The 26,348-nt window shown below is 54.4% G+C and overlaps 1 protein-coding gene across 1 annotated transcript in view; it reads left to right on the top strand.

Moving 5' to 3' along the window:
- Positions 1-26,348, top strand: part of Tmem132c (transmembrane protein 132C) — a 267,501-nt gene that overhangs the window by 113,602 nt on the left and 127,551 nt on the right. The window lies entirely within an intron of this gene.

Raw genomic sequence — 26,348 nt, 5'->3', positions numbered from 1 at the left:
TATTATGTCTGTGTTTCTGTTTTTGGTGCGTTGTGGTGGGGGGGGGGGAGCAGACAGCCTCCTGCCCATGGGAGTTACCCAGCTGCTCCCCAGAGGCGTTTTCGTTTTCCTTCCTATTCCCTCCTCCCTGAGTCAGCTCTGAGGCTTTGGCTTCCTTAGGTTAATTGTGTTACGCGCTCTGCGGCCAGACGCCAGCGGACCTGATAACTTCTTATTGGTCTGCACTTTGGGTCTGTTTACGGTTTATCAGGATGACGTCTCCATTTGGCCGGAAGCCAAGGCAAAACCTCATCCTAGTTTGATGTTATCTCGATTCCATCACGGAGGAGGTGATGGCAGCTTTCCGATGTGCAACATGTGGAAGAGAAGTCGCGATGGGCCTTGCTGCTTATGTCCTATGGCGCCGCCCATCTGTGTGCCAAATAATGACGCCGCAGGACATCCCCTAGTCTCAGATGACTCTGGAACAGGTGCCTCTCAGCTACAGAGGGATTAGAATCAATAGATCTGCTGCTGCTTCCCCGGGAGGTGACTGGAAGTTTCCCTGTGGAAATGCTTGGTCGGGAGGGATTATGTGTACTTGATGCACGGAAGCAGAAGTGGGCCAACCTACTGCAAAATGGAATCAAGTTTAATTACTCAGGAGGTTCCAGAATTTTTCTAGTGTAATGTCCATCATGCCTGGGAAGATTTGAGGCCAACAGAGGAATGTGAACTCTGAGCTTCTCAAGGAACTACCACAAGTCTCTCCATGGTGTGGAAGGAACACTATGTTTTCTGGAACAGAGCCTCATGCGATGGGCAGAGGCTGAACCTGCGCCACCCCACAGAGTAGAACTTGCCACACACCTGATGTGTGTCAGGGGCAATGAGGCACTGAATGTTTAACGTTGTTCAATTTTGATTAATTTGATTTTGGCAGCTAATGGCTACCACACTGGGGTACACACAGACCATTCTGAGGCCTGACTTTGAACTCTGACCCCCTGGCCTAGGAGGAAGAACCCATCAAGAGGGTTTGTCCCTGAAGGGGACCATGCAATGCTGGCGTCTTCCTCCCTGCTTCTGCTTCCTGGCCATGACATGACAGCTTTCTTCGCCATGCACCCTCTGTCCCTGCCACCGGGCATGCCCACCAGAGACCCAAAGCAGAAGGTCCACCTGATCAGCAGCTGTGAGCCAGAATGACCTTTCCCACTTTATAAGTTAGTCATCGTCAGTATTGTTAGAGTGACGGAAAGCAGACTGGGGCAGAGACCAGCTCCTTGTACAGCTGCAGCCACACTGAAGAGTGAGGCCTTAGAGTTAAGGACCCTGTACCCCTACCTGTCCTCCCCAGCCCTTTGCCCTGTGCTGCGGGTGCGAGTCAGCTTTTCATCCCCGGGCAGGACACCTGAGATGATCACCTCATACGGGGGAGACGATTCATGGCTCACAGACCCAGAGGCTTCAGCTGGCCCTACTACCCTAGGCCTGAGGTGAGAAGTGGGCGGTGGAGCCCAGTGCCCACCTCCGGGCACCTGAGAAACAGAGAAAGAACAAGCAGGAGCCGGGACCCAACACTCCCGAGACCTGGCTTTCACTGGGCCCACCCCTGAAGGTGGCCCTCCCAGGACCACCACCCCGGGGATCCCCAGGCCTTTGGGGGCTATTCCGATGCAAACTCGAGCTGAGATGGAGATCGTTTGGCCAGTACAGGGTAAGCAGACTACTGGCAAGGCGCCAAGTTCTAATCCCTGCTCGGACCCGCCTCTTCCATGTGCTAATCATGACGTGTGTGTAAATGGGAAAAAATACAAGCGGCTTATAAAACTGGATCCATGGTTAGCAACTAAGGCTACTTTTCCTAAGTAAGTCAGATCCACAGAAAAATGGCCCACAAGTAATGAGAGATTGGGTCCCAGATAAAACAAATATTCCAAAAGAAAGAGGAGAGAACTGAAGTCGCGATCAGCGGGTGAAGACGCGGGTGCCCCCCGTGCTGTGATTAACCGGAGGTTTCTTCTTCTTCTTTTCCTTTTCTGTTTTAACAGACACTCGTGCCCGAAAACATAAAATCCTGTCCTTTCAACCTTTGTGTGAGGGAGTGAACCGCTTTTCCTCTTCGGCCCGTTTATCTTGCCTTCTCTTGTTTCCGTCTGGAAGGAAGCCGACAGCATGAATATTCATGACGCTGTTAAACAAGATTTTTATTAAAAACAGAAATGGGTTCGGGGTGTTTCCTTCGTGGACCTTGGTGGATGGACGGGCCAGCGACAGGGATCCCGGCTACCTGCCTTTTGCTTCTGCTGAAAACGTAGCCCTTTGCCTAAGGTGTTAACCCTCGCCCTTTGGGAAAATGTGAAAATATTGAGTATAGATCCTGCTGTTTTCTATCCTTGAGCATTAGAAGGAGACACGATAAGGTGACCAGAGAGCTGAAGCAGCAATATTGAAAACACTGGGGTTTCCCCCAAGCCTATGCACCTGAGACTAAACTGGGCCTGATTTCCAGGGCTCCTTTGCTGGTTCCTAGCAAAAGGACCACTGTCATTTGGAATTCATGCGTCTCCCCTGCCACTCTCTGCAGGAGAGAGGGTCACGCTTTTCCAGAGGTTGATTAATCAGCACATTGTTCCTCTGCACACCTTCCAGCAGTTCAGGGCTCCCCAAGACCTATTGTCACTTGGCAGAAAATAAATACACCATCAAAAATGTATTGCGATGCTGCTGACTGACACCTGGAGGAGCGAACGCTTCACTGTGCGCACAAACAATATCGACTTATGAAAATGAGGTTCCCAGGAGAGTCTCGAGTCCCCCTGATGGCTGGGGCTCGTTAGGGGCTTTGAACAAGTCGTTAGTTTACTCATTCATTCCTGTGGTCAATAAAAATATATGAAGCTCCCACTAAGCACCATCTGCAGGAGCTGGGAGTCAGGAGTAGGAAGAACTGATCAAAATGAGGCACCTGGTGGAACTTACCTGTGATAGGTGGGGGACTCCTCAGACAAGAAATAAGGTCACTTAAAAATATAGTGATAAGCCAGTGCGGGGTGGTAATCCCAGCAGCTCCAGGGAGCCTGAGGCAGGAGGATTGCAAGTTCAAGGCCAGCCTGGGTAACTTAGCCAGGCTCTAAGCAACTTAGCAAAACCCTATCTCAAAATAAAAAAAAGGGCTGGGGATGTGGCTCAGGGTTGAGCACCCTTGGTTTAATTCCTGGTAACCCCCCCCAAAAAAAAAATCCAGATAGATAAGTGCAAAGAATAAACATGAAGGTTCAAGAATTAGTTAACAGGTCTTGGAACCAGAAATGGCTTGACAAAGGGCCAAGAGGGAGCATTGTCACCAAGTGCTTTAGGCAATGCTTCCCGAGCGTGCGTTGTGCCCGGTTGGTTGTCTCTGGGTCACTATCTTTGGTAATAATCACTTCTTGACAAATATGGTAACCTTTCATTTTTATCAAGTGACACAAACTTTCCATTCAGTCATGAGACACTGTAACAGTTCACTTTCTAGTAAAGGGGTAGGTGAAAGAGGGGAAGTGGAGCAAAGAAAAGCACCAACTCCCTTGGAGAAGCGGCAGGTATTGCCGGAATCTGGATAGAGTGGCCCTCTGCTCAGCAGTGGTGGCTGGAGGAGGGGACCGGAGATGGGGCTGGTGATTGGCTGGTGTGACACCTACCACTCCACCCTAGATCTCACGGCCTCGCTGAACCTCTGCTTGGTGGTCAGGATTCCTGGCTGGCCAGACAGGGCTCGCCCAGTCTGCCCTGTGCCTGGCATAGCCTGGGCTTCCTCACTAGCTGGGTCAGGTGTGGGGATCTGGGATGGCTGCAGCCCGCTGCCTGGCCCTCAGTGGGGAGGCTGGGTTGCTGAGGCTCCTCCACCCTGGGAGCTTTGACCGCTACGGTCTTTCCCCTTTGTGTGGTCTCACCAGCATTGTACCTGGGCCTCTAATGATGGCAATTCAGGGCTCCAAAGGAACAAATGTGGAATCTGCCAGGTGCCAAGGCAGCCCAGGCTCAAGCAGAGGGGAATCACAGAGCCATGCTGGGGTGACCGTTGAAGCCATCTTTGGTAAAGAGCTGTCCTTTGGTGCTTGGGTCTGGCCAGAACCAAGTGAGTTAGGAACCACGTGGAGGCATTCAGTGTGTGCCTGATCGCCTGTGCGTTGGGTGGGGGCCTCTCAGGATCTGGGGCATCTTCAGCACAAGAAGAAGAACCGGAAGCAAAATTGACTTTTCGACCATCTACAGGAAGCCAAGGGAAAGAGGGAGGGGGTTGGTATAGCAAGGTTCGGTACCCTGGGACATAATTTTGATAAAAATCCTGATGTTGGGGAGACTGCTGTGGTGTACCTGGGGAGACCGACGTGCGCAGGGTGCAGGTCAGGACAGGGAAGGAGGAAGAGAGAGCTTGGTGGAAAAGGTCTCAATGGGGAGCTTTTGCTCTGAAGGAGACGTATTCATCTCCTTCTCTGCAGGTTCCTCCATCTACACCAGCAAGGAATTAGACAAGATTTTACTCGTGAACTGCTTGGCAAGGTGTGTAAGAGGTCACATAGACCAATGGTAGAAATCGCTGCCGGCTGTCAAGCCTTAGGATGCGCCGGCCACTGCGTCCATGGTCTGCTCATTTCAATTCCCAGGAGGTTGTTAGACTGGATTTTGAAGTGTCCTGAGAAGCACTGTGGGTGGCCTGCCTGGCATGCAACTCCCCGTCTTAGATTTCTGAGTTTGGGTTCATATATTTACTCTTCTGTACCTTTGTGCTCCAGGGAACCTTGAGCCCAAACCCAGCTCAGAAGTTGATAGGATTGGTTTTCTAATTACTATTGCCTCTCACAAAGCACCCCGAAGCTCAGGAGACCGAAGTGCCCTCCCACCCGCCTGCCTACTCTCCCTTCCTCTCTTTGGTGAGACTGTGGTGGGATGAGGCATCATTGGGCAAGTCTCCCTTGGGATCTTGCATGAGGATGCGTAGGCATGGGTTGGGGCTGTGGTTTTTCAGAGAAACTTTCAGCAGGACCTCCAAGATGGTGCACTCGCATGGCTGGCAGGTGTCAATGGCCATGGGCTGGGAGCTTGGCCACACATCAGTGGCAGCCCTGTGCATGACCTCTCCCATGTGGTGGCCTCTTGCATGGCCGCTGGCTTCTGTCAGAACACATATTCCAAGAGGGCTTCTGGAGACCAGCCTCAGAAGGCACGGGCATCCTTTGTACCGTTGCCTGTGGTTGGAGCTTTACAAGACTCCCTGATTGTCAGAAAATGAGCGTAGACCACCACTCAAAGGAACACCAGAGAATCTGGGTCCCATCATGACCTGGTCACCTTTGGTCAAACAAGAATCCCATTCCCTTCAGCACCGATTTGTTCAGTTGGTTCACTTAAGTCATGGGTCCCCTTCTTCCCCTGGGTGTGGCTGTGTCTGATGCCTTCAATGTCGGGGATGGCAGGGAGGGGAAGGGAGGAAGCAGCGTCCCTGCTAATGGGCAAGACCTCTGGAGCCACCAGGCTGCCTGTCTTTGATGTAACCAGCCTCTTGATTTGCTAAGCCAGTTGGGTTGCCTCTCTCTCTCTTACCTCGACTGAGAAACTTTAACAGTTAGCTCCTTGGGTGCTTGGAAAGGAGAGGAAACAGTCAATGAGTCTTAGAAGTTGTGTGACAGGCCACAGGGTCGGTCTTTCTTCAGGGCTTGGTGACTCAGCTCTCCCCTTTGGATTGTCAGACTGAGTTCAACAAAACCAGTGGGGTAGGGCTGCTTTTTAAAACATTGGACCCCAGACCCACTTTAACCCTTCCACTGGAGGCCTCTGTATCCTCTCTTCGTCCTCCTCTTTCCTGCCCAACTCTGTTTGGGTCTGGAGTGTCTTGGCTTCTCGGGTTTGTTCGATGTCTTCTGATGTCTGCAGGTCCTTTGAGTCCTGACCACATCCTATAGGAAGCCTGAAGCTCTTAGGATATAGAATATCATGTATTCGTGGAATGATAGTTTTTCAAACATTTCTTCCCGGGGCTCAATGATATTTCTGGGAAACGTACATTTCTTGCTGGGCAGAAAATTAAATCAAGGTGATTAAAAGAATTGTAATTCCCTTTCTATTTTAAAGGTGATAGCGAATGATCTAAGATGTGAGGCGACAGAATCATTTCACCTTCTGACCTTGGTAGCATTCATTTAGAGAAGTAGATGATTCATCTGCTCTCTATTAAATATGAACCCAATAAATAATAAATAAATAAATAAGAGTTTGTAAACTCTGCACATTTCTCAGCCGGGTGGTGGGGGTAACTGTGCCAACAGACCTGATGGGCCTGTTCCTCATGGGTCTTGGTGTTTAATGACTCATCATGCTTGAAAGACAGGTATCTACTTATAAAATGTAGATCCTTTTCATAACCCATAGGATGCCCACGTGGGCCTCACCCCCTCCAGCAAAGCCTGTCAGCTGTCAGTGGGAGGTGACTAGGGGAGTCGGCAGTTGACCCAGTAGTGACTGGCAGGGACGTCAGGGAACCACTATAGGAAGGGGGCACATCCCCCTGCTCCACAGGGTCCCCCCTCCTCCGTGGTCCCCAGATGCCCCACTCAGCCTCTGAACACCGATGACAGACCTGGACCCTGTCCAGCCCACAGTCCCCTGGAGGGCACACCTGCATCTTGATCTCTGGTGACCACATTCACTGGTTTCAGGCCGTGGACAGCAGCTCCAGGCTCTGGGGACTTTTCCTGGGACCGTCACCTGCAGAGATTGTGTGTTTGGGGTGTGCTCATTTGTCCCAGAGAAGTGCTGTCCAGACTCCCAGAAGGTGGTGTTGAGGAGCAGGTCTCTGTCCCAGGAGCTCACGAGGTGTCCCGGGCAGCTGCCAATGCCCTGGCTATGCTGGACCTCATCCACCCATGTATTCCTCCTGGCCTGGGGTAGGGGCCAGGAAAATATAGCTGTCACCTCCCGGTGTGGAGCCTGTATGGAACCCAATTTCAGATACCACCCCAACTCCTGAAGTACTGCAGCCTGAGTGGCTGCTGGACTGTCAAGGGGAGGAGCCACGGCGCTTTCTGCATTGCCATTGAGAGCCAGAGGTCCAGTGGCTTTGCTGCGATCATATGTCTCACATCACTCCTGTCCTCCCACCCAGCGAGGATAATAGAACCAGTGGTCAGCAGGTGTCTTCAGGAGGGTTTTGCTCACACATGTTCAAAGGTGTCCTGGCTTTTGGCATGTGCCCGTGTCATGTCCTGCTGCGTCCTCTGCCCTTGCTGGGTCCTTAGGACAGGTTGACACAGGGAAGCAGGGCCCCAGGCCCCCGAGGACTTCAGCTCATCCTGCCTGTGTCCACCAGCTTTCCCTTGCAGTGATAAACACCACAGGTGACCGACCAGCTTAGAAAGAACACAGGCCCCTGCGGCTCACGGTCCAGAGGTTTCAGAACATGGTCGACTGGCCCTGGCAGCACCTTGTGGCAGGGAACGTGGCAGGGAGTAAGCAGCCCGTCTCCTGGTGGTCAGGGAGCAGAGAGGGGAAGAGGAAGGGCAGCAGCCCACAGTCCCCTGGAGGGCACCCCAGAGCCCTGAGGCCTTCCCTGGGTTCCACCCCCTCCAACAGCAGCCAGCTGAAGACCACGCCCTGGACACCTGGGCCCTGGGCACCCTCCACACTCAAATGATGCCACCGTCCTTTCTACAGTCAGCTGCGGGGCAGGGGACAGGTGGGGTGACTTAGCCACATCCAGCACTGGAATCAGGATACAAAGAGCTGATTTCCTCCTCCCCATGTCCTCAAAACTGGCCAGGTTAAGTGCGAAAGGTAAAATATGAGGCCGCGTAATTAGAAGGAATTTTTCTTAAGAAGTCTTTGGTGAGGGCTCCCTTTCCCTCCCCTCCTTTGCAGTAACTACCGAGCGTCAGGAAAATCTGAATTTGGGGTAATCCAAGCAAGCTGGAGATGAGATGGGTCTTAGAGGTGATTACGGCTGGGAGCAAAGAGCTGCTCTGTAAATAAATCACGGTTGTCAGATCCAGTTAGGGGGTCCGCAGTGACAAGCCCGCCACCTGAATTCAGCTGCACCAGACCCAGGCTTCCCCACCCAGCGGAAGTGGACAGGTTGCAGGGGGCGTGCCTGGGGCTTGGCTGCCCCTGCTCAGGTTCAGTGTGGCCACAGGTGCGCCTCACCCAGTGGGGCTGCACTTAGGTCCCTCAAAGTGACGGGGACCAGTGGGTAGAAAGACAATGGCAAGCACATTCATCATGAGAGGAGGGCTCCCACCAAGGCTCGCGGTGTGGCTGTGAGCAGGTTTGGGAGACAGTGTCCCTGCCAGTGGCTTCCTGGTCAGTGCATTTGTGGAGTTCACCGTGTGGCAGGAATCAGGATTTGGTCCTACCGCAGGCTCAGTCCTGTTGCAGTTACTGGGTTCGCTGGTCCACCCCAGGGTGGCCTCCGGCTGGAGCTGAGAGGCACACAGTGGCTTTGAGCATTGGTGGACGCGTCCCTGTGTGACGGATCTTGGAGTAAGTTGCTGGTCCAGGGGTGAATGTGTGCCTCACTCTCTAAGAGACCGCCAGGTCACTTCCAAAGTGGTCACGTGGATTTTTCTCTACCACCAACCGTGCTCGGGAGACTGACTTGCTTCATGTTGTATCAAACCTTGAGGTTTTTTAAAAATTTACTTTTTTAAAAATTTACTCTTTTAGCAATGTGTGTGCCATAGGTACTAGTTACCCAGAGCTTACTAGGAAGAGGCTCAGCACAGACGGGTAGAGATCCTGTTTCCAGAGACAGGTGAGCTGGGACCTCCTCGGGAGTAGAGGAGGAATAGACCACAGGCAGGAAGAAGCAGAGTCTGGGGCTGGTGATATCTCTGCAAGGCTGTCAGATCCACAGTCCCCTGCTGCAGGAATCAAGCCTTGGAGAGTGAGGGTTGCAGAGCTCCTGAGCACCCACCTTTACAGACCTGACCCCTCGCTCCACGCCATCTGCCACACGGGAACAGGTGTGGACACGTCTTCCACATTTTAATCCAGATTTTTACGGGCAGTATGTGTATTTCGATTTAGCGTTGTATTTTTAAAACAGTAGATGACTGAAACCAAGCGTGGCAGTGGTTGCCAGCTAACATGTGCATTGGGTGTGACGGGAGGAGGAGGGGTAGGATGGGCTTAGTGAGGCTTGTCCATTAGTATGTGCAATCAGCACCTGTTATGTTCCATGTTGGCATTAGAGTTGGTATAAATCACAATCAAGGGTGTAACAGAGACCAAAGTCCTGAGGACTCCTACTTGGTACCGATTTATTCCTTTAATTATGTTTCTTTCTCTCAAGTAACGGGCAGGCGTGTCCAGGTTAGGTGGTGAGAGGCTTTCCTGGGGTTGGGGGCTCAGGCTCCTCCTACTTCTCCTCCTGTGGTCCTCTGGGGCCTGATGTCCACCCCTCACACCTACGCCTGGCAGGGAGGATGGGGCATGGGGAGAGGCAGGCCGGCCTTGGTGCTGGTGGGGTAACTTGCTGAGGGTCCAGTCCCCATGGCGCAGATCCCCCCACGTCCAGCTGCAAGCTACCAAATGGGGACCTGACAAGAGGGGTCTGCAGGTGCACAGCCCTGTCTTGAGCTGAATACCGCGCATGCCCCCGCTCTGCCGGTACCGCCCTGCACAGGGCTCCCAAGGCCCAGACAAGGGAGGCTGGGGGAGGCGGCCCATCCACACTGGTGCAGGGGCCCTGTGCCCAGCAAAACTTCCCAGGGTTTTCTCAGAGAGGAAAAGAAGGAGGGCTGCTCCTAGCCCCCCAGAAGTGTGTCCACAGGGTGTTAAGCAGGGGAACAAGGTGGCCAAGACTGGATTTCAGGAGAACCTCTGGAGCAGTGGGAGGGACAGGAGCAGGGACAGAGCGAGGTCCCTATGGTCAAGGTCCAGAGGAGCCTGGACTTCAGGGGGTTAGGACGAAGGCTCTGGGATTTGACTGGGGGTAGTGAGAAGCTGACCAGAGTTCGCCGGGGCTGAAATGGGTGGGATGGAGGACGCCGCATGGGTTCCCAGCCCAGACTATGCGGAGTCGCCGACTGAGATGAATGCAGTTGAGGTCCGAGCTGTGGGAGAGGGTGAAGAATTCTCCTTCAGACTCATTCAGATCTGAGTCGCCGTCAGCCCCCTCTGAATATTCTCCAGTGAGGGTTAAAAAATAAGGCCTGAAATTCAGACAGAGAAGAGTCTGAAACTCAGGCTGGGAAGTGATCAGGAGAGTACAAGTAGCAGAGAAATTTGGAGGCGACGGAGTCAACAGTAGGTAAATTCAGCAGAAAAGACTCGCTCGGGGATGTAACCAATAGGACACTTACGGTATTAAGTGGCAGAAACCCAAATCAGAATGGTTTTAGGAAAAAGAAAGAAAGAAACAGAGGCTCTGATAACTCAGAAGTCCAAGGGCAGGATGAACTTCAGGTGTGGCTGGATCAAGGCCAACGACCCTGTGAGTGGGACCTGACTGTCCTCACAGCCACCCTCACCCCTGCTCTCTCCTCACAAGGAATCCAGGAAGGGCGAAGCAGATGGACACCCTACAGCTAATGCCCTGGGGCCAGCTCTCCAGGCACATCCCTCTGCCTGGCTTAGCACTGTACCCGCTCCAGGGCACTTCCAGAGGGGATGAACAGCCAGGAGGGTCCCTGAAAGCAAAAGAGAGCAGGAAGGCAGGCGGCTGAAGCAGGAAGGTGTACTTCCAGGGGTCTGCAGTGGTCTCACCCACGGCCTCAGGGACAGCCCTGCACCCAGGTCTCCCCCTGCCTGAGCTCCGTTCTTCTCTGGTCATCAGATGATGTTGGGCCTTGGTTGATAGGCTTTCTGGGGCTCCGCGACCCACAGGTGTGCTCTGACAGGGCCTCCAGAGGAGTGGGACAGCAGGCGAGAGTGGGCTGCTTCCGGTGGCTGGGGCCCGGGGCGAAGACTTAATTGGAAAATGAGGATCCGAGGAGAGGAAGGAGCCCGGGTTTCTCTGTCCTGTTTCTTAAGAGAAGTTAATGAAGGCATGTTGGAAAAAAAAAAAAAATAACAATAACTTAATTCTGATGCTGACCTTGTCAGTGACCCAAATTAAAAAGCCATTTATCTTCTCTGTGTGTTCACCTCGGAAAAGTTTGCTTCTGGCAGCTGTTAATTGGAAGGAGGGGAAAGAGGCAGTTGGCGTTCTAACATCCTTCCCCCGCGCTCCAGCTTCCCTCCGCCAGGTCCCTGGAGACGGGCCGGGACCGAGAGACGGAGAGCTGGGGAGTACAATTAGCACAGGACACTGGAGGGGCCTACAGACCATTGACCAGCCAACACGTGCCCTCGAAAGACGTGCTGGAATGCTGAGATCCATGAAAACTATCTAGATCGCCCTCCCTCTCCCACTGCATCAAAGAAAAAGGTCTGCAAAATGCACCTGAACTGAAGCCTGTCTGTGGAGAACCCTCCAGTGTGCAGCCCCATGAGCTCTGTCAGCCCCGGGAACTGCTGTGCATAGTCACACAGGTTGTTCACTGCTCAAGTGGGCTCTTTTGAGAGGAAAATGGGGGCTGAAGCTCAGTCCAGCCATAGCTCACCAAGCGAGGACTCTGGGGTCCCTGGCCACCTGAGGAAACCCGTATGCAGTGGGTTCCCCAGTGATGCGCACGCCACTTGCCTGCTCCTCCCCAATAAGCCCCTGGAAGAGCCATTCATCTTTGTCTGGCTTCACTTTCCAGAGAGGTTCTGAGCTCCATCCTCCACGCACACCCGTGGCCAGGGCTGGTCCTTCAGTGCTCAGGTGGCCCTTGCTCTCCACCTCGCAGGTCGCTGCCGCCTCGCAGGTGCGAGGGCAAGGGCACAGACCCAGCCTGAGCTTCAGGCACACCTTCTGGAGCCCTGCAGAGGGAGGCAGCCTCTGCCCTCTGCCCTGCCTCCTGGAGCATCTGCTTGCACAAACGCAGAGCTAAGTACAGAGAAACCAAGGATGCACCGGCAATGACGACACAGGCCTGTCATGGCTCAGCGCAGGCCTCTTGAGCACCTACTGAGTGCCAGATGCCCTCACTGTGTCTGTGAATGAGAGTCCAGTGACCCCTTATCCTTGGAGCTCACCCTCCTGTAACCAGAAGTGCACAATAAGTAAACCAAAGCAGTCACGAGCTGGTTTCAGGTGCCAACAAATGGAGGAGGACCTGCTCCGCGGCGGGGTTTTTTGACAGGCTGTCAGCAACGTTCCTGAGCAGGTGACAGCTGAGAAGAATACAGATAACAGGAAGGATCTGACTGTGAGGGAGGGTGACCCCGGGGGCAAGAACAGGGATGCAAAGGCCCTGAGGTAGGACACGCTGACACGTTCGAGGGCAGCACTGTAACTGGCTGCTGTGCTGAAGGCTGGAGGAGAGATGTCAGGAAGAGAGGCAACTGGCCAGGCCCCGGGGAGCCCTCTGAGTCACCCACCCCCACCTTCCTGTCTTATAAGTCTGGCCTCACGCTTGGTGTTTCCCGATGGGCATCGGCTGTCCATCTCACACGACTCAGACAAAGCAACATCCTCAGCCCGTTGTCCCCTGATGCCAGGCTGACCCACCAGGCTAGGTAGGATGGCACAGCCCTCCAGCACCCTGGAGCACCCGGCGTCTCCCTGGACAGCGGGTCCTGCAGCTCCGTTCAGGACACACTCCGGTTCTGACCTGCTCTCTACCTCCCTCATGCTGGCCCCATGCGGAGCCCCATCATTGCTCACCTGGACCCCCCAGTGCTACCTGACTGCTGCCCACTTCCTCTTCACGCTGTGACCTGTCCTTCCCATGGGCAGAGCAGCTGTGATGGGCCCTCCCTCCTCTCCAGGGGCAGGTCCAGGCTCCATGGAGGCCTCTATCTCCAGCCTGGGGGTCTTCACCCTGATCATCCTGCCCCCAGCCCTGGGCACTGGCCTGGCGTGTACAGGTGCCCAGGCTCAGGTGCCAGATGCATGCGAGCTCCTGCATGGTCGCCATGGCTCGGAGCCACTGGGACCCCTGGGGTGAGATCCTGGATGGGGCAGCAGGGGCAGCGTCAGAGTCATCCCCGGGCAGACCTCTGTGGGCTCAGTGGGTGGGAGCAGTGGGTGTGCTGCCCTGAGGAGAGGAGACAGCATGCCGCTGGGGGACCGTCCCCTGGAGGGCATCGCAGTGGACTCTGCTTCCCGACCTAAGCCTCTCCCGTGAGCTCACATCTGGTTTCCGAGATCTGTTTGTTTTGTGAAGCTCAAAAGCTAAATGTGTAAATAAGAAGGAGACTTTGGCCAGGGAGGAAGCAGGAGGGCCCTGCGCCCCTGCGCTTCCCGGAGGAGAGGCCAGACCCCAGTGTCTTTGATCTCCTCCATTTTATTGCCTCTTTTATTTCACTTAGGAATTTATTTGAAAAGCCCCTAAGTCAGAAGTGGGGAGCAGAAATGTCCCCAGGCATGATCACCTAGGCCAGAGGAGGACGACCAGTGTGCGAGTAGGGGGTCTCCCTCCCCAGGACGAGGAGCTGGACAAGGGGGGCCCCGGCCTAGTGGGAGGGCGAGGAAGGCACTCAGCCTGACTGTGTTCTCATCAGCCAGCAACTGGGCTGCAGGTGGGCGGGTCTGCTGTGTGCTTGGCCTCCCCTGGGGCAGTGCAACATCAGGGTGACCTTCACCTAGGGGAAAGCTGGACACACCCAGCGAAGCAACATGTCCCCTCTCTTTGGAAAAGCATAGGTCACCTGGAGGCCTCGGGGATACTTCCAGTGTGTGTCACAGGCAGATCTGGGTCACGTGGCCTCCCGGCCTGCCACGGAAGCAGACACTCACGCTTATTTCTTTCAGCTGTGATAATGATGGCAGAGAGGGCAGCTCCTCAGGAACCCGCCCTTAGCTTCCATAGGACAGCAGGTCCTGCAAGAGGCCGCCTGGTCAGACTGCTTTCCAATGCTCTTGCATGGAGGTGGGCCACTGAGCCTACCGTGGGCGGAACTGGCACCTCCAGGCCAGTCTGTGTCCCCACCTGCCTGTGGCTGGAGGCAGAGGCTCTGGGTCTGGGGAGTGCACAGGCCCCCAGATGTGGGATCCCTGGGGCAACTGAGCCTGGACACCCACCCTGGGCCTGCACCTGCATTGCCAGCCTAAGGGGCAGCTACACCTCTTTGTGCTCAGACACCAAGGTGGGGCCTTTGCCCTGCCTCGCAGCCTTCACTGCCCAGTCCACCAGGCACTTCAGCAGACGAGGAAGGAGCCCTGGGGTAGAGGCAGCCTTATCCAGCAGGGTCCCTGGACCTCAGTTGGGCCAACCCTCCTTGCCATTTGTCAAGAGTCCCTACATTTCTGGAAGCTCCCCTCCACTACTGGCCCTGCAGAGCCCTTGTGCTGAGGGAGGGCAGCCTGCACATTGACCGTGGCTCCCAAGCAGAGGGTCCCGTCAGGTGAAGCACCAGTGAGTCGAGGATGCTCTTGGGCACTCAGCCCGTTGCCCCCGAGTGCACTGCCGTCACCCCGCCACACCCCTGTGGGGACCACAGAGGTACACGTGAGCCCAGCCCCTGGATCCCCACTGACGGGCAGCATTGGCTACCTGAGCTGACCGGGCTCACAGGCCCCTCAGGGCACTTGCATATGGGATGCAAAGAGGAACCCAGGCCAGGGGACAGGTGGAGAGGGTGTGCACTCCCGGGCCTCGGACACAAGCATGAGTGAGCCAACAGGAGACCTGGCAGGAGGCACAGGTAAGAAAGGCAGCTCAGAGACGAGACAAATGGTGGCTCCAGGTGCCCCAGGGCCTTTCCAGTCCCCGGGCATGGGCATGCCTCTGCAGCCATAGCATGGGACCCTCAGGTTCCTGACACTCGGGCCCTCGAGCGAGGTTGAGCAGGCTCGTGACTCCCTGCAAAGGCCCCCTTTGTGCTTGTGCTTTGTTCTCTTGCACACACCTCACTGAGGAGCCCCAGTGACAAGGCTTGCACAGTGTCAGCTGTCCGTCACCCCGCGTGGTTCTGTCTGCTGTTGTAAATGCTGTCCACCTGCTCTCCACACACCCAGCACTGGGGGAGGCTCAAGGCCCATGGGAGGCCCTGGGGAGGGAGGCTTGGGGTTGTCCTTCCTCACCCCACCCACACCTGTACACAGGTGCACTGGTGCCCAGCAAGGGTCCCGAAGGTCAACCTAGTGCCCCACGTGGCCCCTAGCATGCCCTGGAGTTAGGGCGCACTGGCCAGTAAGACACTCGTGCCACCTCGTCAGAGCACAGGGCTGTGATGTTGGGTCCAATGTGTGTCCACCAGAGCAAAGGTATGACTAGGCAGATGAGCAAGCCTAGGAGGGGCAAGGTGCAGGGCACGGGGCTCAGAATGAGCGCCCTAAGCCTCACCACGGAGGTGGCATTTCAGTGAGAAATTTTAAAAAATCAAAATGAATGCAAAACGTCTCTAATGAACAACAGACCAAAGGCAGATTTGGTCAGCGGAACAGAGGAGCAGGGCTCCAACCTGGAGGAGGCCCAGAGAGGAGCCGGAGCGCAGCCGAGCGGAGAATCCCAGCCCCCAGGGAGCCGGTGTCAGAACCAGGCAAGGTGCAAGCTCCTGCTGGCAGTCGCAGGGTGCGGGGCCTGGAGAGAGCAAGGGACAGTCCAGCAAGCACCCAGTCCAGATGGAAGGAGGAAAAGTGGTCCCTGAGTTCGCCCTGAAGGCATGTTTAGCTTGGCTTTTGTGAAGCCTAAGTTTCACCAGCTTGGTTGCCAAAAAGTGACTTTTCATTTGGAAATGCAGCTTTCTCAGCTGTGTAGGGAAAGGCTGAATATCCATCAGAATGGACCACCTGGGGCCAGTGGGACCTCACAGCTCCAGGCACCTGGAGGGCGCACTTATTGGTGTCACCTGTTAGCCCCCGGGTCATTCAGGCTCTCTCTGAAGGAATGAGGTTGGTGGGGCGGGGTCTTCCTGTGGAGGCTTAGAAGACCTCCAGTCTGGGGCTCCAAGAAGGGGTGAGTGGGCTCTCCACACAAGAGGAGGTCTACAGGGGAGGACACGGAGGGGCACAGGACCAGGACAGGAAGGGCAGGGCGCAGGAGCAGGAGCAGGAGATAGGATTGTCCTTCCTTCCCTTCCCGCTGCCTGGGAAGCCCCACCTGGGAACTGCAGGTCCACACTGTGCCCTTCCCGCCAACTCCGTAAGAAAATCCTCTTGAACTATCCACACCAGCCATCGTCTACACTGGCCATCACCCACACCCCACTGTCTGGTGGTTTCCTGCCTAGTGGCTTCGTTTGGGAAACTCGAAGATGCACCCCTGGCACATGGGAGTGGGGGGTGTAGCAGCTGCCGGAGATTTTCCTCTCTGCACCAGCAAGAAATTCATATTCCTAAGACAAACACCAAATTGTCAGGTCTTGTAGAGGAGAAGGAGCATCCTGGAGTTGGCTAATGAGGCAGGCTGGCCGGCTGGGGCTGCTGCCTGGATGATTGGATTAAGTTAGTTTGTATTTTAATGAGGTGGCTAATCAGAGCCGGATTGTTGGGGTGGTTGTGAGGCTGTGGGGCTAGTTGTTTTGTGTTTTCCTTTGCTTTCTGCTTGCCGTTGTCATTCTGTGAACTGGAATGACTCTCTCCCGACTCAGTTTCGGGGCCCGTGTAAGCTCCAGTGAAGAAAGCAGAGCACTGGGCCCTGGCATGGGGCTGGGGCGATGTGTTCCGGGATCGTCTGCCTAATGATCATAGGTGTCTGCAGAGCCTGCTCCTGGGAACAGGACGGAGAAGTCACAACTGGAGTTCTGAGCTGGCCGCAGAGCAACCTGGGGCAGCCCCACTTCCTACCTCGCCCTCTACTGCAGCGCTTGCTGGTACACCTGCCCATCTACCCTTCTGCCCATCTGCCCCAGATGCCCATCTGCGCTTTTGCTCATTCATTCCGTAGACTTTTGATGTGGCCATTATGCCTCAGACCAGGGGTCATTCCCATCCTCCAGGGGAGGAGGTAGCTCAGGTCTATGGGTCACAGGGCACATGAATACGGTGTGTGATAAATGTGAAAGGGACACATGCCAGGGTCACTCAGGTGGCCATGAGTAATCTGGCTATGCAGGAGTGAGAGGTAGACGGGGGACTGTGGTGACAGCCGGCTGTCTGGCCCATGAGGGAGGCTGGGCACCCTGGCGCTCAGGGAGCCTGTGTGGCCTATGGACTAAGCGTCCCCTGCAGAGGAAGAGTCCTCTGGGCAGAAGGGTGTTAGGAGGGCGGTCGGAGGCCTGCTGAAGCCCCCTGAAGGGCCAGGGCCAGAGACAGGCTGAGCCTGGGGGACAGGGGGTAGACCTTCTCCTAAGAGCATGCAGAAGCCACGGGGAGCCGGGCCACATTCCCACTTGTAGAAGATCACCCTGCCTGCCCCAGGGAAAACCGGAAGGCTTTCAAAACAGTGGCCTGCACCCACTAACCTAGGAGTTCATGGGCATTTAAAATGTACCTGGCTCTGTATTCAGCCAAATATGTATTAGGAAACTGAAAACGGTCTCACCTGACCCGGAGGGAGCTCTGAGGAAGAGCTGAATCCAAATATGTGTGATGGGGTTTAAGTCATGGGAGCGGGCGAGCAGGAGAAAGGCCTCAAGCCAGTGGCCCAGGAGAGGCTGCGTGGGCTTGGCTCAGCTCCAGCACTCCTGGGCTGTGTGACTTGGGCAGGTTTTTGACCTCTCTGTGCCTAGGTCCTCCTGTCTCCTTCCTGGCCTGTGTCATGCTAATTCGCAGCTGGCAGGGCAGCCTTATGGAGGTGGCTGAGTGCTGAGATGGCCTCTGGCCTGAACTAAGCACTACCTAAGTGTTTGCCAAATGACACAATAAAGTGGAAATCCGGTAGCATGGTCTCCAGGCCAAACCCCACTGCCTAACCACATCTGGGGAAGTGCTGGTGGAACAGTCCCTCTCCATGGCTGGGGCATGTCCCGAGAGAAGAAGGCTGGTGTGACCTCGGCCTCCCCAAGGTAGGCTGTACAGGATGAGGGACTCAGTGCCCTTAGGCTTCTGGGCTGATGGATGACCCTGGTGTCCAGATTGACATTTGGGGCCAGGAGATAATATAGGATTAAAACCTGTTCGCTACTTGTTAGTCCCTCTCCCTGTCCAGCCTGTTGCTGATAAGCAGAAGCATCTCTCCACCTCTCCAGCTGTGTCGAGGGAACTGTCTCGATATGAGATGCCAGCAGTTCTGGGTCAGAAAGCTCGGCTGGCCCTGTAGGCTAGACACTATAGGGTTAATCAACAGGAAGCCTGGCTGTTTTCACAGGGCTCCCCTGGGGAGCACTTCTGGTGGGAGTCTTCCCTTCCTTCCACAGAGTGCAGATTCACGGTGTGGCTTGGGAAAGGTCACCTCCTGTGTCTTGGCTGGAAGGCCATGGTGTGGCTGGGCAGCTGACCACAGCTTTGGAGGTGTCAATACAGCCTCAGGTTGGCGATGAATGTCGCCATTCTGCTGGGAATTTCAAGCAGATGTGATACCCACATGGGGACGAGGGAAGTCTGTGAAGAGGACACCTGAACGGGGAAGAAGGAGCAAAAGATCAGTGCTTACACCCAGGTCCCATGGTTTTGCACATGGAGACCCTGAGAACAGTGTGTGTAACCAACACTCTTTAGCTACTTCACGGGGGCCTTGTTTCTGGGGCTCCCATGGCAGGCTTGGCTCCTCCCTGGCTGGAGGGAGAGGCATTTACTGCTTCCAGCCATCACGGTTTGGGCGTCCTTGGCTTGCAAAGCAGCACCCAGTCTCTGCTTCTGTCTTTGCCAGCCCTCTTCTCCCATTAGAAGGACACCGCTGTTGGATTAAGGGCCCACCCAGATAATCCACGATGATCTCATCCCGAGATCCGTGATTTAATCACATCTGCCAAGGCCCTTTTCCCAAACAGTCACATCGTAGTTTCCAGGATGTGGACCACCGCTTGGGGGTCAGCCCCCGACCCACTCCAGGCCCTGCTATCTTGGAACATGCTGAGGCTGCCAACATCAACGCTCTAGATGGGCATCACGGGCCCTTGTCCCCCTCGGGCTGCACTTGGTGGCTCCTTCCTGCAGGACTCTGTGTCAGTCCTTAAACAGGTGTGGTGTCTGGACTCCTGAAGGGCATCATCCACCTGGGGCTGGAGCCCAGTTTGTGGGGTCCCTTTGAGCAAGTAGAAGGTGCAACCTGGGAATCTGCATTTTAAAGAAGTTCCTAGGAGCTGCTGATGCTGCTGGTCCACACACAAGTCTCAAGGTTTTCTTTAGGAGGTTGGTTCTCAAGCATTCTGGGACAAAGGCCTGTGTCCTAGGTACCCTCAGTCCCCTACATGGCTGCTCATGGCCCTCCCTGCCTTCAGCAGGCACAGCGACACTCCAGAAGAGCAATGGCAGCTGAGGTGGTGACGATCCATGGCCTTGGAGCATCTTCAATGGAGACACGATATGTTTTGCAGCAAAGCAGCAGAACAGCAGTTCTCAAATTCAAACACATTTTCTTAAGTAAGATTACGGCAACAGCCGAGGTGATATTTTGAAACTTGTCATAGTAATTAGAATGCCCGATGCTGGTGCTCACCGAAGTGGGGAGAATTCTGACATCCTCGGAGGGGAGATTACAATGTAACCCATCTGGGCCACTCCATGTAATCCTGCATTTGTGTTATGAATTCTGGAATTAGGACTCTGTCTCTGCTTTGAGCAGCGGTCTGTTGAAAACTTCCCAGTGGCAAAAAGCACAAATGGGTGTGAGGTCGCGTCTGAAAAGCCCTCGCCTTTGTTAGAAGCAGCAGCTTTGTGCAAAGCGATCAGAATGAGCCGTGTCCCGGTTTTTCTGTGTGAGCTGTGGTCAGGCCATCTCCACGAGGCCCTCTGTGGAGTACCTCTCCACGCAGGACAAAGAGCTACCCAGTAACCTGTCCCCTCAGGACACAGGGGTCTGACAGTGAGACCGTGTGGGAGGGAGCCGAGGGTGAGGGGGTCGGTCAGGGCCGTGACTCTGCAGAGCAGCCGTGGGCCGTTCCCAGAGCTCAGAGCGTAGCTGGCAGCGGAGTAGGAAGCGGCCTGCAGACCAGGGTGGCCTGTGGCATCCCAGCCTGTCTGGGCACAAACATCCAGTGTGTCATTTACCAGGCATCCAGGAAGTTGCTGTGATTTTTTTTTTCTGATAAAAAAGTCATATGCTAGATTCATTTCTATTCCATTTACACAAACTGTCCAGAATAGTCAAATCCACAGAGTCCAAGAGCTCTGTGATGACAGGTGCTGGGGAGAGAGCAAATAGGGGTGACTACCCATTGACACAGGGCTTCTTTGGGGGTACTAAAGGTATTCTGCACTTAGTGCTAATAGTTTGCTCACCCTTGTGAACATGTAATGAATGCATACAGAACACTCTTTAAAATGGTGACATTGTGATATATGCATTACATATAAATAAATAAAAAAAAAAACCTCCAGGTTTATTACCCAAGGTGGGGAGGACAAAAAGCATGTGGGGGGGGGGACAGGCAGATAATGCAGTCAAATCCCATCTCTTTAGTCTTTTATTTTTCTAGTTCTTAGATCTGCACATCTTACTGTTTGTTGAGCACCTAATGTGTGCAGAGTGACCATATTTGGAACACAGGTGTTGGGCTACACAGGTGATTGCACAGGTACAGGGCCAAGCCACCCATTGTGCAGGTGGGGAAGCTGGTGACCCACCTGCCCAGGACTCCAGAGCTGGTGAGAGGCCAGGCTGGGACTGCGCCAGGCAAGCGGGTGGCTCAGGAGCCTGTGGGACTCTCTGCTCTGCCAGTGCTGGGGCTATGACTGGACCCAGGAAGGCCCAGGGGAGCAGGGTGGCCACACAGAGCTGCTCACCTCATGGTGGGCAGCAGGGCAATGTCAGAGTCAGTCTCTGACCCATTCTGAATTCTTCCCTGAGGTGCCCATGGCTGGAAGAGGCCCACCCAAGTGGGTGCTCCCTGTATTAATTTGCTGGATACTAAACCAGCAAAGTCCAGCAATGCCTGTGACCACTAGACAGGGACCCAGCAGTCCTCGGACTGGGTGTCATTCCTTATGATTGCGGCAAGAATTTCAACTTGGCAGTGCAAAGAGCAGAGGGGGAGACACCACCCCTCCTCGCTGGTGAGTCGGTAGCAGGGCTGGGCAAGGAATTGATGGACGCGAGTTCCAGGGGAGGGGGAGGACACGCTTCTCACGTGGCTGGCAGCTGTCTTCAACCCAAGCAGAGCCCTTCCCATCCACATCAGAAAATCACCTAGAAAAGGTCTCCTGTCAGCTCTGATATTGATGGAGACTGAGAAATGCATTTAGTGCTGGGAAAAAGAAAACTGGCATTTTCTTAAGATCTGGATCACATTTTAACTCTCTAGGTCTTTGTCATCAGGAAGCTCAGGTGGTCTCAGCCTCAGCTTCACCACACGGTGGATCTCTAGAGAGTTTTGTAAACACTGGCTGAGACCCTCTGCTGTCCCCTGAGATCCTACTCTGAGGCCAGTGGCCCAGGTGATGGATGCTCATAGAAAGGTCTCATCCCACCCGAGTGGAAAAACATTTGATATTCATGGTAGCCAGCTGCATTCCCTGAGTAAGGTTTTTTGTTTTTTTTTTTTTTTTGCACTTTCCACATTCTGTGGGACAGAGTCTCAATTATCCCCATGAATACTGTCAATCCAACCTCCATGTGAAATTAAGCCTCACTTTCACTTTGATTTAAACGATGTCACACTTATTTCCTTGAGCAGAATTGACTTCCTGATTATGGTTCACTCACATTTAAAGTGAGCTACTGCTGTGTAACAAAAAGCTCCCAAAACTCAGTGGCCTAAAAATAATGTTTGTGGTTATTTCTCCCCATTGTGAAGTCTGGCAGGGATAGGGACTGTGCTGACCATTCCTAAGGGTCTCTGGACATTATGCTGGACTCATACAGTGGTTGAGTAGATGTGTCCTGCAAGTCATCGTCTCAGTGTCCTGCTGGGCCAGCAAGCTAGCTTGGGGAAGGTTTTCTGAGGGCAACATCAAGCATGAAGCAAGCAGAAGCACTCGTGATATCTTGAGGCCAAAGCTGGAAAATGGCACCTGGTTATTTCCATCTTGGTTTATCCATTGTGCTGTCTCTGGTTGAGACTAGAGATGAGGGCTGGGACCCCCCTCTCCTGGAAGGACACTGCAAACCACCTTTCAGGGAGAGGAAGGGATGAAGAACAGGGACAATGAGTGAAATATGTCCCAGGAGGTATGCACTATCTTGCAGCACGAAGCCGGTCCCGCTGCCTCCATGATGGGAGCTGAGATGTGGTCTTCCCATTGGCTGACTTTGACTCGGAGAGGAAAACTGACACCACAATCCATTTTTCACGAGGACTCCAGCTTTTCCTCAGTCCCATATGCACGAGTCCCTGTGCTAACAAGTCATTATTATCAAAGATGCTACCGTCTGCTCACTTGACCAGAGCCCGAGCAGGTAGCCTCTTCCTGGGAGAAAAGCAAGCCACAGCCTCACTTCCTGTGAAGCCGGCGCAGTACATGCAGACAGCCGCTTAATGAGCACTCCTTCCACGAGCCTGCAGCGCATTCCCACTCCATCTAGCCATGAGCTGTTTAATGAAAAACACTGATTGTTGTTTTTGGAAAATTTTTGCCCCAATCTCCATGTACTTATGATTTTTAAAGAAAATCACTCGTTGAGGCAAATGAGCACAAGTCTCGCTTCTGTCTGTCAACTCCAGGAGCTGAGAGAAGGGGAAAGCCAGGAAGAGCCCCTTCTGGGGGATTGTACCCGTGCAGGCCCAGGGAGGGCACGTAGAAATCACCAGTCTCTAATTTAATCCCTCAGGTGTGGCTGAGAGTGTCTGCTTGTGACCCAAGTTACCATTCAGACCTTCCCAGATGGCTCCTGCACCACCCTGTAGCTCACTGTGAGGCAGAAACAGCTCCCCAGCACATGGGCACTTCCAAGGCGCCCTGTCCCTGGTGCAGGGTCCAGGACAGCTGAGCCTGCTACAGATGCTTTGTGCACACCTGCTGGACTCAGACGGCTCGGCCACACCTCTTCCTTCCCTCATGCCCACCCCACACTCCCAGCTTGAGTTGCAACCTCACGAAGGTGGCCGTGGAAGGCCTGTGGTGGTGTACTGGGGATGCATGAAACATTCTGTCCACTTCTGTGGGTGCTTGTGAGCTTTCATAGTAAAGAGTCAAGAGAAGAGGGAGGCTATGTGAGGGCCGGCCTATGATGACACTGAACAGGCAGACAGTCACCCAGCACCCAGTACCGGTACAGCTCCCTGGCCAAGGGATGGGTTGACCAGCTGCAGCCCATGAGCCTACCAGACCATCTGTTTTTAGACAGCCTGCGAGATAAGAATGGGTTTAAATGCTTAGAAGAAAATATTTTGTGACAAGTACAACTTAAACAAAATTTGCAATTTAGTGTCCACAGATAATGTCCAGCTGGGGCATGGCTGTGCTCACTCCATTACATTTTGGGCTCCGTCTGCCTTCAAGCTTCCTCAGCAGAGATGGGTAGTTACAAGAGATGGTGTGGCCAATAAACTGAGATTAATGGCTCGATGGCCCTCTACGGGGACCACTCCCTGATCCCTGGCTTAGTGCTTAAACACAAGCACGGGACTTTCTGGGTCCGGGAGCACACCCACTAGCTGTGCTTTCCCTTGAGCAAGTGCCTGCACTTGGCCACTCCTCAGTTTCCCCCCCCTGTAGCAGCCGTGGTGATGGATCTCACATCTACTCCATACACTTTTTTCTTTTCCTGCCGTCCTGGGGATTGAGCACATGCTGGGCAAGCATCCTACCGCGGAGCTCCATCCCCAGGCCCATGTGGCTTTTGTGGGCAAATCCGCAAACCTCAGCCTATCCATGGCTCTGACCTGATTGTCAGCAAGCCGGGAGGGACTGCATCAAGATACCCAGATTGTGGGGTGAGGGGCAAGAGCCGCTCTCCTGCTCAGAGTTGAATTTCGGAACCCTGAGGCTTCCCCTTAGTAGCGGGTAAGGTGCACATTTGTCTTCCCAGCAAGAGCAGAATGGTGGGCCCTGAGCCGGCCCGGGGTGCCCCTCCTCTTGGAGCCAGGCAGGCGTGAGGAGGACACAGAGCATCCACAGGGGAAGCGGGAGGAGCCCTGGGCACACTCTGCTCTGACTGCCCAGCTCAACTCTGCATCCTCTTCCAAATGACATTCATCCAATAGGATCCAACTGACTGAGGAGGTGTGTGAACAGGTTCCAGGTTCCCGGCCAGTTCAGAGAGGGAAGGGCTATCTGCTGATGGTCACTGTTCCCGGCTCTTGGCACCATACCCAGCAAACAGTAGGTGTTTAATAAATGAGAGCTGAATGTGAACTGCTCGTGGAATACAGGCTTGTGTGTGGTCAGTGCTGCCTGATATGTCCATGTTGGGGTAACAGGCCTGCATCCTCGTCACTGTCATTGCCATCACAGCAGCAAGGACCACAGAGGGGCACACTCAGGGAGGGCTCCCAGGCACCAGCTGTAGCTCAGACGCTGGGCAGGGATGAGGGCGTGGAATGCTGTCCACACCTGGTGGTTTCCACCTGAGGCAGAGGACAAGGCAGGGCGGTTTCTGTAGCCCGGGTTGCTCATGCAGCCCGACGGCACCTGGCCCTCCAGATCCCTGCTGTACCCATGCTGTCTAAAGGCCAGGGGCCATTGCCACCTCCAGGGACACTCGGAGCCTTCTGCTTGTGTTCTAGGTTTGGTGTCAGATGCAAAGCGACGGCAACTGCACTGGCATCCTTAAGAGAGCGGGGAGGGCTACAGTCACTGGTAACCATCTCCTGCACAGGATGCTCTTCCTGACCCCCAGCCCTGCTTCTTATGAGTACATGGCACATCAGGATGTGTAGGGCTGTTAGGGAGCCACACAGGTGCCCCAGTGCCTAGGGAAGTCATCACTGGTCCCAAAGAGTCCTTTAGAATGCAGACAGGGGGGCACCTAAGCTGCTTTCCCCACCAGGGTCTTGGTGTGAGGGTCCCATCATGTCACCACACTGGCCAAGCTGCTGAATCCTGCAAGGGGCAGAATGACACCCTGAGTAGGTCCTCCCACTTCAGCTCTCAGGAGCTATCCCAGGGGTGATGTGAGCATAGTGGGTCTCCAGGAGCACGCTGCCCCCAGGCTCTGCAGTCTTCAGACCATGGTTTGGGCCCATCCCTCTCAGATCCCTGCCCCCCTGGGGGCATCTCACATTTCAAAGTGAGCTCCTTCTCAATCTTGGGGTGGTCACTCAGGAAGGGAAACAGCCCCGGGGAAGATCCTGGGAAGGAGACACTCTAAGCTGGAGGTGAGCTGCCTCTAAAATGAGAAATCTCTGCAAAAGGGCCCTTAGGCATCTTCAAGGACACTGGAATGGCAGTGACCTGGAGAGAGAGGCGCCTTTCTAACCCTAAGGGGCTCAACCCTGGTGATCCCCTCCCCTCCTGAGCTCCTGAAGACCTTTCCAGTCCCCACTGCTGGGGAGAGGGGGATTCCGTTTCCAGGGGGCTACTGGTAAAGGCACAGACTTGGTGGCACAATCCACCCCTAACGTGGCAGTGCCAAGCCCTGCTCTCAGTTGCAGCAACCCCTCTCACTCTGGGCCTTGGTGAGAAGATACATGGGAGTTTTGAGTCCCAAACTGTCCATTCTGTCTCTTCCCCAGTCTTGGCGCTGAATCGTAATCTCAAGCCGGTAGTGCGGGCGGCGGTTCCTGAAGGGCCGAGACCGATTTTCCCTCCCACCTCCTCGCTTGGGTTTTTATCCACTTTTCCCCTCTCGGTGGCTGTAGATCATATTTACAGCACGTGGCACTTCAAGGTTAGACACAGATGTCAGGTCCAAAAAGAATGGCCTCTCTCTGGATGCCCAGAGCTGCGAATTCATGTTCAGGAGACGGGGATTGACACGTTCTGCTCCGATTTCATTTTAGAGATGGGATAACACAGTCATTCCTGGGGACAGAATGCAAAGCTGGTGTCCACCCAGCTCCACCTTCCCTCCTGGACGGGTCCAGTGGGCCATGTGGGGCATTGGCTGGCATGTGGGCTGCTGCATTTCCCACTGTCTGACGATCTGTGTCGCCTTTATTTGGAGCCTTGGGTGACTTAGTGTGACTTTGATTAATGGCAGCATTATTCAGACATTCCTCTTTCCAAATTTCCAAGCCTGATGCGGTGGTGAGTTTGGCAAGTGCGGGGAAATCCCAACATGTCTCCAATAGAAGAAAGGGGATGAAGGAAACAGAACTGGACACCAGGAACGAACTTGAATTGGTGGAAATTGACCCAACATGCATCTAGAAGCTACAGCCCTCTCAGCAAGCCCTCCCCTCCCAGATGGCAGCCACGTGCCGGTCTTCACAACCACCCC

This window comes from Marmota marmota, unplaced genomic scaffold (assembly GCF_001458135.2).
Source record: "Marmota marmota marmota unplaced genomic scaffold, marMar, whole genome shotgun sequence".
Classification (NCBI taxonomy): domain Eukaryota; kingdom Metazoa; phylum Chordata; class Mammalia; order Rodentia; family Sciuridae; genus Marmota; species Marmota marmota.
This window is presented reverse-complemented; position numbering and strand designations above follow the sequence as displayed.